The sequence below is a fragment of the Mobula hypostoma genome, chromosome 15 (assembly GCF_963921235.1).
Source record: "Mobula hypostoma chromosome 15, sMobHyp1.1, whole genome shotgun sequence".
Classification (NCBI taxonomy): domain Eukaryota; kingdom Metazoa; phylum Chordata; class Chondrichthyes; order Myliobatiformes; family Myliobatidae; genus Mobula; species Mobula hypostoma.
In genome coordinates, this window is record NC_086111.1 from 45791150 (window position 1) to 45805796 (window position 14647).

Consider the following 14647-nt stretch of genomic DNA (forward strand, 5'->3'; position numbering starts at 1 on the left):
ACTAAATAAAAACGAAGTACACACATGCTCCCCGGCTCCATTTTTTTCTTTCAATTAGTTTTGTGTTTTTGAGTCACAAAGCATAACAGGGACCTCTTTTGGATGATCAGGATGGGTCTTCCTTTTCTGAAGTATGCGCCCTGTGCACTTAGCAATTGCCAACTTTAAGTTAACTGAATTGACTTATTCTTTACTGAGTCCTGATGAAGTATTTCAACCTGAAACATTGATAATTCCTTTTCTCCCAAAGATGCTCCTCAACCCACTGAGTTCCTCCAGATTGTAGTTCCACTTTCCAGCATCGGCCTTCTCTTGTGTCTCTGTTGTAATCTTTCTCTCTATTCCACAATCTGGAATTGTTCCTCATAAGCTCATTTTTGGCAAAAAGTAATATGTTTATTTTAATTATGTAAATTCAAACCTGATTATTATTATTATTAACAATAAAAATAAGTAGTTGACAGAAATGTAATTTCTGAATTCGATTCTCCAGCTATATCTTACAAAAGTTGCATTTAATATCATCATAACCACTTTTATTTAATGTTAACCATATCAGCTCAAATGATATTTACCCTTTCTCCCTACCAAAACAGACTCTCTAGGAGCAATCCATATACCATAAAAATTAGACCAGCAAAAATATCTGTGCCAGAATGCAGCCTCGCAACAGCTCAGTACACACTGACGTGGTCATGTAATATGTTTCTCTCAGAGCAAGCACAGTAGGTGTTTATGTTTTCAACAGACCACACTAGTTTAAAGCCAGTAATCTAATTCTATGCTGGTTTTCATGTGACTGATGCAGCTTCTTTGCCTGTGGAAAATCATATACAACCCTTGAAGTGAAGGGCTTCATAAATAAATAATTGGAGTACAGTTACAAGTTTTTAGCACCTTGACTGAAATATTAAGCACAGTGCCATGGTTGAAGTTTTATTTCTTTGTGATCCCTGCCATCAGACCTTTCCAACACAAGGTTTAAATGTAATGGTCGCATAATATGCTTTGATTGGCCTATGCAATGAGGTCATTTCTAATGAGTGGGGGCACTTGAGCCAGTATGCTATCAATATGTTATTTTGCTGCACCAAGACCCATAACAGTTTGTTGCAAGAGCCTCAATCTAGTCAATGGATCTATGTGCAGGCAGAAGCAATTAGGTGTCATTGGCTTAAGTAGTTCAACACATCATTGTGGGCTTTAAGGCCTGGTCTTTTACTGTACTGTTATCCGTAAAGTGAAATTTGTTAGATTTCTTATAGTAGAGTTAATCAATATCTCCACTACTTTATCATTTCCTGTCAGAGTCACCTTATGTACAGACACCCCTGTGCCTAATGTCACTTTTTGGACATATAATTATATAAAGGCATCCGTTAGTCTTGCAAGACCATGGATCTGTGCCTGGAAAGTCTTCACTCTCTAGGGCGCAGGCCTGGGCAAGGTTGTGTGGAAGACCAGCAGTTGCCCATGCTGCAAGTCTCTCCTCTCCATGACACCAATGTTGTCAAAGGGAAGAGCATTAGGACCCATACAGCTTGGCACCAGTGTCATCGCAGAGCAATGTGTGATAAGTGCCTTGCTCAAGGATACAACACGTTCCCTCGGCTGGGGCTCGAACTCACAACCTTTAGGTCGCTAGTCCAATGCCTTAACCACTTGGCCACGTGCCCACATGTGGACATATAGTTATTCTATGTATATATGCTGTCTTATGTATTTATATTTATTATGTTTTTTTAATTATTGGGTTCGTTATTATGTTTTTTGTGCTGCATCGGATCTGGAGTAGCAATTATTTCATTCACCTTTACAACTATGTATTGGAAATGACATTAGACATTTTGAATCTTCAGTTAGATTACAAATAGTGAAGTCTGATGAAAATAAGAATCTTTTGCTCAGATGTGTGCTACAGATTTGGAGAGCTTTGGTGACTTGATAAAGGTGTACAAGATGATAAGAGGCATAGATAGAGCGGGCGGCCAGAGTCTTTTTCCCTGGACAGAAATGGTTAATACAGAGTTTTTGGAGGAAAGAATAGGGGGATATCAGATGTAGGTTTTTACACAAAGAGAGGTAAGTGTATGGAACACACTGTCAAGATCGTAGTAGAAGCAGGTGCATTCAGGCAACTTAAGAGACTGTTAGAATGGCACACAAATGAAAGAAAAATGGAGGGCTATGTAGGAGGGTAGGCTTAGATTGATCTTGGAGCAGGTAAAGAGTTGGTGCAACATTGTAGGCCGAAGAACCTGAACTGTGTTGAATGGTCAATGCTCTATGTTCTAGTATATCTTGCCTATCTCATGTTTCTGTTTGGAACTTGATACACAAATTCAACAATTCTTTAACAGCTAATAACAGATTAACCTAGTTCTGGTCACGGGAGATGGCAGAATTTCATCATTTTTATTCATTTCAAAGACGTAGGCATCATGGGCAAATCTACCATTTATTGCCCATCCTTGACTGTCATTTAAAAGATGGCAGTGAGCCTCTTTCTTGAAGCAGTGGTGGAGCCAGTGTCTTTAGATTTCCACACTACCTGAGAGTCATGTCAACACTCTATAGATACAACAGACTTTGTTGCTAGATGATTAGAATGAATGTCTACTTCTTGCTTGAAGTCTTTGGAGCCAACAACTGAAAAATATGAGTGTTTTGGAGTTTCCAATGGGCTAGCACTGCATTCTTTCTGCTATGCTTCTATAAGGGTTTTTTTATAAGGGTACAAAAATAGTGTGTCATCCTGCTAAAAATGGCAAGCAAGTTAGCACCCAGAGTTTATGTGGCTGAGATCATTGAATGCAAGTAGCAAAGATGCTTTCTGTGTGGCAGACATTCTTTTATTTCCTTGTGTCTCCAATTAATCTGTGATTGAGTTGGAGTCTTCCAGTGACCATTATAGAGAATGTACGTGACATTTCTGCCAGAATCTCTTTGAAAAAAATGTTTATAGATCCTTTATTCTCATGTCACAAGAAATCATTTTTACGAAAGTTCTAAATATTGATTTGGTCATTGTGAAGACCTAATCTTAAAAATAGCTACACAGAAGTATTCTTGTGGTTCATTTATTGGTTAAGTAAAGTCAGTACATGCCAAAGATTCTTAAAACCTATTAATTTATTCATCAGTTCTCTGTAATGTTATTTTTCCATCTCTAATTGTGAGGGGCTCAACTATTCCAGTTATCTCTACGACTTTGTCTTCTGATTTCTTGAGCTGTACTATTTGTGGTAACTCACTTGCCTTTTCTTCTTTCTGTTAAATATAGCACACACTTCTACAAGAGGCATAAGTGGAAATAATGATTGGATGAGAATGACTGTGAAAAACAGTAAAATGCATCTTGTTCTATAAGGATTGTGATGAACCCAGAAGGGATGCAATTAAATGGATGAAAGTTGAAGGAAGGGTGATGAAGAGTTGAGTAAAGATTGAGAAGAACACTTAGCAAAATGGTAGTGTAGCGGTCAGCGTGACGCTATTACAGCTCGGGACATCGGACTTTGAATTTCAATTGCATCATCTTCTGTAAGCAAGTTTGTATGTTCCTTCCTATATACACATGGGTTTCATTTGAGTGCTTCACTTTCCTCCCGCAGTCCAAAGTCATACCATTTAGTAGTATTTGTAAAATCGTCTCATAATCAGCGGGTTGCTGGGCAGCTTGGCTCAAAGGGCCAGAAGGGGTGTTTCACATAATATCCCTAAATAAAATAAAATTTAAAAAAGCAGAGCAAATTAAAATAGGACAACCCTTCAATCAGTCAATATGTATTTTTAAATCTAGTTAGAATATTATACAGTTTCTATATTGCATTTATGATCTGGGTACAAAACTTAAAATTCAACAGGTCAAGCAGTGTATATGGAAGGAGAAACAGTACATGTTTTGGGACAAAGGTGTTTTGTTAGAACTGATGAAGGGTCTTCAGCCTGAAACACTGCCTCTATTTATCTTTGCACAGTGGTTGCATGACAGCTGAGTGTTCCATGCATTTTCTATTTCTATTTTGAATTTCCAGCACCTGTAATTTTTGAATATCAGAACACTTGTACTGCTTACATCCAAACACATTGCCTTATTCAGGACAGGGATGACCGAGAGAAAAGTATGCACATACCTTGTATGCATTTCTCATTCTAGTGAGGATCAAATCTGTCATGTCCTGTGCTGGTTTGTGCCCACCCGCAGTTTTGATTCGAGGACTTTCCTTTTAAACTGAACTAAACATCATGGCTATTGCATGGCCTAAAGACGCAAAACACAGAAGGTGGAGTATTCTGAGTGGTTTTGGGCCCCTTATATAAGAAAGGAAGTGCTGACATTGGAGAGGGTTCAAAGGAGGTTCAAAAATGATTCACGGATTGAATAGCTTGTCATATGAAGAGTATTGATGGCTCTGTGCCTGTATTTACTAGAATTCAGAAGAATGAGGGGTGATCTCATTGAAACATATCAAATGTTGAAAGGCCTCGATAGATGTGGAAAGGATGTTTCCTATGGTGGGGGAGTATAAGACCAGAGCACACAGTCTCAAAATAGAGGGGCATCCTTTTAGAACAGACATGAGGAGGAATTTCTTTAGCCAGAGGGTGGTGAATCTGTGGAATTTGTCGCCACAGGCAGCTGTAGAGGCCAAGTCACTGGATATATTTAAGGCAGAAGTTGATATATTCTTGATTTAGTCAGGGCATGAAGCAATCCCGTAGTTGCTGCTCTCCATTCTGTGAAAAAATGAAGGAAGTAGGCAGGAGACTGGGGCTGAATCAGCCGTGATGAAATGGCGAAGTAGACTCAATAGGCTAAATAGCCTAACTCTGCTCCTGTTTCTTATGGTCTAAGTTAAAACCAGTTGGTGCAATTGGGTTGCTTTCCAGATTAATTAATGCAAGCTAATTAAATTGGCTAAATGCACTGGTGAACTTTTTTTTATTCACACTTATCTAAATGGGTAACTTTTCACATCAAAAGTGTGAATGCCTTCTCATTATTACATACTTGCGTGTCTTCTATGACATTCCTTAGACCACATTTTGGGAAATTTAGTTGTCCTTCTCCTAGCTGCATACAGGCAGAGGCTAAAGAGCAAGGCTCCAGAGGTAAGGACAACAAAGAGGTGTCGTAAAATGGAGAGGAACAGCTCAGGATTACTTCAGCCATGTTTAAGGACTCATCAGATTATTTGAATGAATACGCCACAATTGTCACAGACTTTATAAAGACAATCGTCGACAAGTGTATCCCCAAAAAACCATTCAGAGTCTACCCTGAGAGGCTCTGGATGAACTAACGAAGTTGTAATCTGTTGAGGGTCAGTTCAGTGTTGTTCAGACATGGCGATCAAGTGAAATACAGGAGGTTCAGGAAAGACCTCTAGAAAGCCATCTTGCCTGTGAAGGGGCGATTCTGGACCTAACTGGAATCACAAAAGGATGGTCGACAGCTGTGGCAGAGTTTGAATGCTATCACCTACTACAAAGTAAACCCAAACGACATATTTAACAACAAGGTTTTGCTCCCAGATGAGCTCAATGCCTGTCATGTTCACTTTGACTGCCAAAAACATGAAGTCAACTTCACAAGCTCCTGCTGCCCCTAATGACCCTGTGATTTCTGTCTCTGAGGTCAACAAGAGAACATCCTTCAAGAGGCTGAACCCATGAAAAGCATCTAACCCAGACAAGGTACCTAGCCGAATACTGAAGATCTGTGCTATTCAACTGGCTGGTGTGTTCACGGATATATTTAACCTTTTGCTTCAGCAGTCTAGGATACCTATCTGCTCCAAACAAGCTTTAACTGTACTGGTACCCAAGAAGAACACGGTAACCTGTCTCAATGACTATCATCCAGTAGCACTTACATCCACTGTGATGAAGTGCTTTGAGAGGTCGGTGATGAAGCATATCAGCTTCTGTCTGAGGAGCTACTTGGATCCAGTCCAATTTGCCTTCTGTCACAATAGGTCAATAGCAGATGCAATTTCATTGGCTCCTCACTCAATCTTGGAACATCTGGACAGTGAAGATGCATAGATCAGGATGCTCTTCATTGACTACAGCTCTATATTCATCCCCTCAAAACTAATTTAAAAAGCTCCAAGACCTAGGCCTCAAATCTTCCTTGTGTGACTGGATCTTCGATTTGTCACTTGTAGGCCCAGTCAGTTTGGATTGGCAACAACATCTCTACCACAGTCACCATCACCACAGGTGCATCCACACAGCTGCATGCTTATCCCCTGCTCTATTCACTTTATGCTTATGACTGGAAGGCTTAAGTACAGCTCCAATACCATATTTACTGTAAGTTTGCTGATGACTCCACTATTGATCGAATCAAAGTTGGTGACATATATCAACATAAAGGAGGGAGATTGAGAAGTTGGCTGAATGGTACCACAACAACAACCTCTCACTCAATGTCAGAAAAACCAAAGAGTTAATTGTTGACTACAGGAGGAGGAACATCGGGATCAGAGGTGGAGAGAGTCAACAACTTTAAATTCCTTGGTGTTATCATTTCAGAGAATCTGTCCTGGGTACAGCATGTAATTACCATTACAAGGAAAATGTGACTGTACCTTTCTTAGAAGTTAGCGTAGATTTAGCATGTCATCTAAAACATTGACAAACTTCTAGTTTGTGTGGTGGGGAGTACACTGATTGGTTGCATCATGGCCTGGTATGGGAAAACCTATGCTGTTCAGTGGAAAAGCCTACAAAAAGTGGTTAATACACCCCAGTCTATCACAGTAAAGCCCTCCCCACCACTGAGCGCATTTACAAGGAGCTCTTTTGCAGGAAAGCAGCATCCATAATCAAAGACCCCACCCCCATCATCCAAGCCATGTTCTCTTCTCACTGCTACCATCAGAAAGCAGATACAGGAGCCTCAAATCCCACTCCACCAGATTCAGGAACAGGTATTACCTCTCAACCATCAGGCTCTTGAACCAGAGGGTAAAACTACACTCACCCCAACACTAAACAGATTCAGCAACCTGTGCACTCACTTTGAAGGAGTCTACAAGTTATGTTCTTGATACTTATTGCTTATGTATTTATTATTATTACTTTTTTTCTCTTTTCTGCATTTGCACAGTTTCTTTTACACATTGTTTGTATTTGTTTGCATTTTTATTGATTAAATTGTGTTTCTTTGTATTTACTGTGAATGCCTGCAAGAAAACAAGTCAGGGTGGTATATGGTGACATATATGTATTTTGATAATCTATTTTGAAATTTGTAATTTGAACTTTGACATTACTATAGATGGTAGGGAACACTATCTATTAATGTCTTTGATTTTTCATTGTGATGGTCTTCATTCCCTCTGTAAATGAACATCTTTACTTGCCAACTGGAAAACAATAGACGTTTAAGATATAGGGGGAAAATCATAGCCAGCAGCTTTATTGTATATTACTGTGTATTATTTTCAGCACCATTCATAGTTTTCTCCTTTCTATTGCATTATCTCATTGCCTACCCTCCATCCTCTATGCTCTATCAAACCTCAATTCATCTGAGTTACTGCTGCACACATTTTGCACCAAGTAGTAGGGCCTGGAGGTGAAGGGTGCTGTGCCAATTTATCTCCAAGGCAACAATGTTACAATAACAATATTAAAATTATTTGAATTTCAGACCTCTGTAGGGCCCATCAATCTTAACTTTAGTGCTTAGCCCCCACCCCAAGAGTTCTGTATGTCCACATTGTGCTCAGTGACTAACATTCCTTTCCTTGTTCCTATAATGTAACAATCCTCTGTTTGTGTTTAAACATTAAATGGGCTTACTTCTCCTTATCTTTCTAGCTTTCTGTAATCACTCCCATCTTTCCACTCCCAGAAGATTTTGATCCTCTTAGATTTGGCATCTGTTTCTGACATAGCACTATGCATCATGTTGCTGCACTAAAGATGTTATAGATGTAGGCTGTTACTTCCTCACTTGAACAATATGGCAGAAGATGACTGAAGGCTGCACATGATAATGAAGAATTGAGGGGAAAATATGCTTAAGAATTCCATCTTTTGCCTTTCCTTCAGCCACTATGCATTCCCCACTCTATCATATTCACATGTCCTCTTCTCATTTACCTTCCCTCTACCTTATTCTCATCAATCTGCCTTTTCAACTCCATTACTTGTTCCACTGCCATCTGCTTCACTATTATTCACCCTTTTGGTCTATGGTTGTATAATGTGAATCTTCATGTTTCCCCCATTTTCTTTTCATCACTATCTGCTCATCTATCCAACCCATCCTCCCTGCATATTCTTTTTCATGGAATCATTCTTTACATTCAAAATTATTTTTATAGAAATCAAGTGAGAAAGTGGAAAGAAGCAAATGGCTCACTTTTTCTCTCCAGGTTTATGTTTCAGACATGCATGTGATTAAAATTGAGCTTATGTAATTGATCACAAAACATGTCCTGTATGTTTCCTGATCTTTACCACCTCCCGTGAATACCACCTAAAAGATAGAATGGACCGAGTTTTCTAGTCTACATTTTCAATTGAAAGCACTGCTGAGAGCTGTGATTCAAAGCAATAAAAAGGCACTTTATAATTAAGAGATGCAGACTTCCTATAAATGGTATAATAATATGAAATTTCCTGCTCCTGCCAATTTTTGAACTGCCAATAAATATCAAACTAAATTTGATAGATTGCCAGTCAGAAAAACAGTCACATTCATTGCCTGAGATTATCACTTGCTGTCCTCACCGGGTACTCACATTGGACATCTTGGCTATTTTGAGTGTGCAGAATTTCTCCTCCAGTTCAGCATCTGTTAAGATTAGTGAACTGTTAAAAGAATGAAGCTGACTAGTTATGCTTCCAGATTTCTTGGCCTGTATCTTATATGTATTAGTGGTAACACTTTATTCTATCAGTATATGAACTTCCCGACAAGGGAAAAGAACACCTTGGATCAAGTCTACTGCAATCTTCCTCATGCATATAAAGCCAGTCCTCTGCCACATTTGGGACTCTCAGACCATCTGTCTCTGTCCCTGACCCCGGCATATAAACCACTCAGCTGCAGACAAAGACCATATATGAAGACAGTGAAAGTATGGACTAAGGAGGCTACCTCTGCCCTACAAGACTGCTTCGATAACACAGACTGGGAAGTTTTTGATGAAGGAGGAGATCTGGAAGGGCATACATCAGCTGTTCTTTCATATATAAACTTTTGTGCTGAGAATGTCATGGACACAAAGTCTGTTAAGGTGTTCCCCAACCAAAAACCTTGGTTCAATAGCATGGTGAGGATCTTGCTAAGAACATGGGGTGCTGCTTTTAAATCTGGGGATCTACAGGCCTATGGGCAGGCAAGAAGAGCCCTGAAAAGCGGCATCAGAGAGGCCAAGCGCAGATAGAAACAGGGTATACAGGAGCACTTTACCAATAACAACTCCAGATGTATGTGGCAGGGGATAAAGACTCTTACTGGCTACAAGGACAGCTATACAGTCACAAACTCCTCAGATAGGACACTGCCAGACACTCTGAACCAGTTCTTTTCTCACTTTGATAGTCAGAATGGAGAAGTTGGCATCCAGTCAGCACTTACAGAGAAGGATGACCCTATACAATTACACCAACACCAACACCAGTTCAGATCCGCCCTGCACGGAGTCAATGCGAGGAAAGCAGCTGGCCCAAATGGAGTCACCGGAAGGATTCTTAAGGACTGCGCAGATCAACTAGCAGGAGTATTTACTACCATCTTCAACCTCTCGCTACTACAGTCTGTAGTCCCCAGCTGCCTTAAGTCAGCCACAATAATACCCATACCAAAGAAAAGTACAGTGAACTGCCTTAATGACTATCGCCCAGTTGCTCTAACTCCTATCATCATGAAATGTTTTGAGAGACTCATACTGTCTTATATTAAGTCTGCCATACCTGCTGACCTTGATAAATACCAGTTTGCGTATCGTGCAAACAGATCGACAGAGGATGCAGTCATCACAGCTCTCCACACAGCCCTTACAAACCTGGATCAGGGTAACACCTATGTAAGAATGCTGTTTGTGGACTTCAGCTCAGCTTTTAATACAGTCATCCCCTACAAACTGGTGCAGAAATTGAGCAACCTGGGCCTTGGCAGTTCACTGTGCTCATGAATACTGGATTTTCTGAGTAACAGACCCCAAAGTGTCAAAATGGGAGAACACACATCATCTACTCTCATCCTGAATACCGGTACACCACAGGGGTGTGTTCACAGCTCCATCCTCTATTCTCTTTTCACCCATGACTGCTCTACCATTCACTCCACCAACACCATTGTCAAATTTGCTAACGATACCACCCTAATAGGTATCGTATCAGACTGTGATGAGACAGCCTATAGGGAGGAGGTACAGCATTTGACAGAATGGTGTTGTCATAATAACCTGGACTTGAACATCACAAAAACCAAGGAGTTGATAGTAGACTTCAGGAAATCAAAGCGCGTCAAGCACTCTGCTCTGCACATATACGGGAAAGAGGTGGAGAGAGTAGAGAGTTTCAAGTTCCTCGGCATCCACATCTTGGCTGACCTCACCTGGACTGCCCATATCTCTTATCAGGTGAGGAAGGCCCAACAGAGGCTCTACTTCCTAAGGAAGCTAAAGCACGCTCTCCTCCCTCATCACCTGCTGATCAACTTCTATCGGACAACTATAGAGAGCCTCCTGACATACTGCTGTGCAGTGTGGTTTGCCAGCTGCACAGAACAGAACAGGAAGGACTTGCAGTGGGTGGTGAGGGTAGCAGAGCGGGTTATTGGCACAACATTACCCTCCCTCAGAGACATTTATACTGGCAGACTTCAAAAGAAGGCTACTTGTATTTCAAAGGATCCCACTCACCCTGGACATCACCTGTTTTCCCCTCTACCTTCTGGGAAGAGATACAGAGCATTAAGGACGAAAACAAAGAGACTCCTTAACAGCTTCTACCCACAAGCAGTGAAATGTATAACACCCCCTTCCCTTCTCCTGCCCCCCTCCTAAGACGGCGGCAGCTAAATGCATCACACTTCCAGGAATGGCAGGTGTGCAATAGTCCTACCCCCTGCCCCATCCATATATTATTAATTTTGGACGGCACTCCTGAGGTTTTAGAGTTTATTTTATGTATATATTCTTTGTCATGCTGCAAAACATTGAGCTGCTAAACTGTGTTTCATTGCTCCACAACAATGACAATAAAGATATCCTTCTTCTTCTTCTTCTTCTTCTTTAACCCCATTCTGTGTGGAATTGTAGATCAAGCTATATTAACGCATGAACTACACTTACATTCTGCCATTCTGCAAGTCGAGAAAAAGAATCTTGATAGAGATCAAGATAAGCAATCTGGAAAAAAACGTAATTTTCCAACAGCTTATGGCTTTTTACTGTTGGAGGAGAATCCAGAGTCTTTTTTTTTTAACATTGGCCTAACAAAATTCCAAGAGGATATTTTTAGACCCTGATTTATTTCTTAACAACTGCCACCTTTGGCTTTATTCACACAGCTTAGCTTCGATCCATGTTGGTAGTGAGATTTCATAGTGGCAATTAAACTGATGGATTTTAACTGCTCTTGAAGACAGCTTTCATATCCATGGTTCCCATTTTGCACAGTCTGATATTTTTATATATCCATTCATTTACCAAAATGGATGTAACAGCAAAGCTAACAGTTGTTGTCCAGCCCTCGTTGGTTTTTGTGTCATGTTAAAGGGCACTAGTCAGTTACCTTGGAGAGAGTGGAGAAATGTATAGGCCAGATGTATTAGATTGAAACTGAACCTGAAGGAAACTTGTTCACAGTTCATCTCTTTTTCATGATAGGGAAAGATACAAGTGATCCACATGAGTTTTTAAAATAATCTGTTATCTTAATAGCCGTTTAGTAACCGTCACAGGAGTTTCTTGGTCCAAATTTAGTGTAATTGGTTTTAAATACTCCAGTTTATTTGGTGGAATTTGTACTCTTGTTCCTGGATTAATAATCTGGGTTCCATCAATACTAGCCTAACCACTCTATCACTCTGCCACTGTTGTTGCCAAGAGCGCCTATTATTAAGAATTGAAAATATTTGAGTCCTAGAGAAGTACAGCACAGAAACAGGCCATTCGGCCCATCTAGTCAATGCCAAAAACATATAAAATGCTGACTCCTATCAACCTACACCGGGATCATAGCCCTTCATATTCCCACTATCTACGTACCTATCTAAATTTATCTTAAATGTTGAAATCGAGCTCTCACAACCCGCTGTGTGAGGTATCCCCTCATGTTCCCCTTAAACTTCTCACCTTTTATCCTTGACCCATGACCTCTGCTTTGCTTTTAGTTAGTTGCACGGTGGGTTTTTTTTGGGGGGGGTTTCTTTTTCTCTATTGATATGTATATAAAATTAGTATACTATTATGTTACCTTGGTATGTTATGTTTAAATTACATTGTAGTATTTTTTTTGTATTAATATCTTCTGTAATTTTATTATATTCTAACAGTGTATTAGTGTCTATATGGCTTACCTTTTAGTATACTTATTTAATAAAAAGATTTAAAAAAGGACCCATGACCTCTGGTTGTAGTCCCACTTGGCCTTAGTGGAAAAAGCCTGCTTGCATGTACCCTACCTATATCTCTCATAATTTTGTATATCTCTATCAAATCTCCTTTCACTTTTCTAAGTTCTAAAGAATACAGTCCTACCCTGTTCAATCTTTCCTTTTAACTCAGCTCTTTTTGACCCAGCAACATCCTTGTAAATTTGCTCTGCATTCTTTCAACCTTGTTTACATCTTTCCTATAGGTAGGTGACCAAAACTGCACACAATACTCCAAAATAGGCCTCACCAACATCTTGTACAACTTGCACATAACATTGATTTATGAAGGCCAATGTGCCAAAAGTTTTCTTTATGATCCTATTTACCTTTGGCAGCACTTTCAATGGATTATGTACCTGTATTCCCAGATCCCTTTGTTGTACCACACTCCTCAGTGCCCTGCCATTCACTGTGTAAGACCTACCCTGGTTGGTCCTACTAAAGTGTAAAACCTTGCACTTGTCTGCATTAAATTCCACCTGCCATTTTTCAGCCTATTTTTCCAGCTGATGTGTATCCCTCTGCAATCCACAATAACCTTCCTTACTGTCCACTACACCCCCAATCTTGGTGTCATCTGCAAATTTTCTGATGTAGTTAACCACATTATCATCCAGATCATTGATTTAGATGTCAAACAACAAAGGGCCCAGCACCAATCCCTGTAGAGCACAGTATTCAGAGGCCTCCAGTCAGAGAGGCAAACCTCTACTACCAATCTCTGGCTTCTTGCACAAACCCAATGTCTAATCTAATTTACTATATCATCCTGAATGCTGAGCGACTGAACCTTCTTGGCCAGCCTCCCAAGCAGGACCTTGTCAAATGTCTAACTGAATTCCATGCAGACAACATCCACTGCCTTGCCTTCATCCACTTTGTTGGTAACTTCCTCAAAAAGCTCTACAAGATTGCTTAGAAATGATCTACCACGTACAAAGCCATGCTGACTATCCTTAATCAGTCCATGTCTATCCAAATACTTGTATATCTCATCCCTCAGAATACCTTCCAATAAATTTACTAAAACTGATGTCAGACTCACAGGCCTATAATTTCTTGGTTTCTGTTTAGAACATTTTTCAAACAGTGGAGCAACGTTGGCTATACTCCAAACCTCTGGTACCTCTCCTGTTGCGAAGGATGTTTTAAATATCTCTGCTTGGGCCCTGGCAATTTCTGCACTTGCTTCCCGTAGGGTCCAAGGAAGTGCCCTGTCAGGCCCTGGGGATTTAATCCATCCCAATTTACCTCTGGGTAATGAGGTTTACTCTCACGAACCCACAGATTCTTGCCAAATTTGGGAGCCAAATATTAAAGAACATAAACATAGAACAGTACAACACAAAAAAGGCCGTTCAGCCCACAAAATTATGCCAAACTAATTAAATTATAATCAAATTGCCAGCTAAACTAATCTCTTCTGTCTGCACAATGTCCATATTCTTCCACTTTCCTCACATTCATGTGTCTATCTAAATGTCTCTTAAAATTTTCTAATGTATCTAACTCTACCACCACTTCAGGCAGTACTTTCTAGGCATCCACCTATCTGTTTTTTTTTTAAAAACTTGCCTCTCACATCTCCTTTGAAATTACCCCCTCTCACCTTAAATGTGTGCTCTCTTGTTTTAGACATTACAGCCCTGTACAAAAGAAACTGTCTATAATAATCTTATAAACCTCTATCAGATCTCTCTTCAACCTCTGTTGCTCCAGAGAAAAGAACCCAAGTTTGTCAAACCTCTAATCCAAGCAGCACCCTGGTAAACCTCTTCTACACCCTGTCCTAAGCCTTAACATCTTTCCTGGGGTGACTTGAACATATCTGGAAGTGGTATAAATAGAGTTTTGTAAAGCTGTAACATAACTTCCTGACTTTTGAACTTAATGCCTCAACAAATAATGGCAAGCGTGCCATATGCCTTCTTAACCACCCTATCTAGCTGTGTAGCCACTTTCAGGGAGCTATGAACTTGGACCCCAAGATCCCTCTGCTCGGAAACACTGTTA

At 40.1% G+C, this 14647-nt stretch overlaps 1 protein-coding gene across 2 annotated transcripts in view; it reads left to right on the forward strand.

The window, feature by feature from the left end:
* The window catches only part of prickle2b (prickle homolog 2b), a 213918-nt gene that overhangs the window by 99012 nt on the left and 100259 nt on the right, over window positions 1-14647 (forward strand). The window lies entirely within an intron of this gene.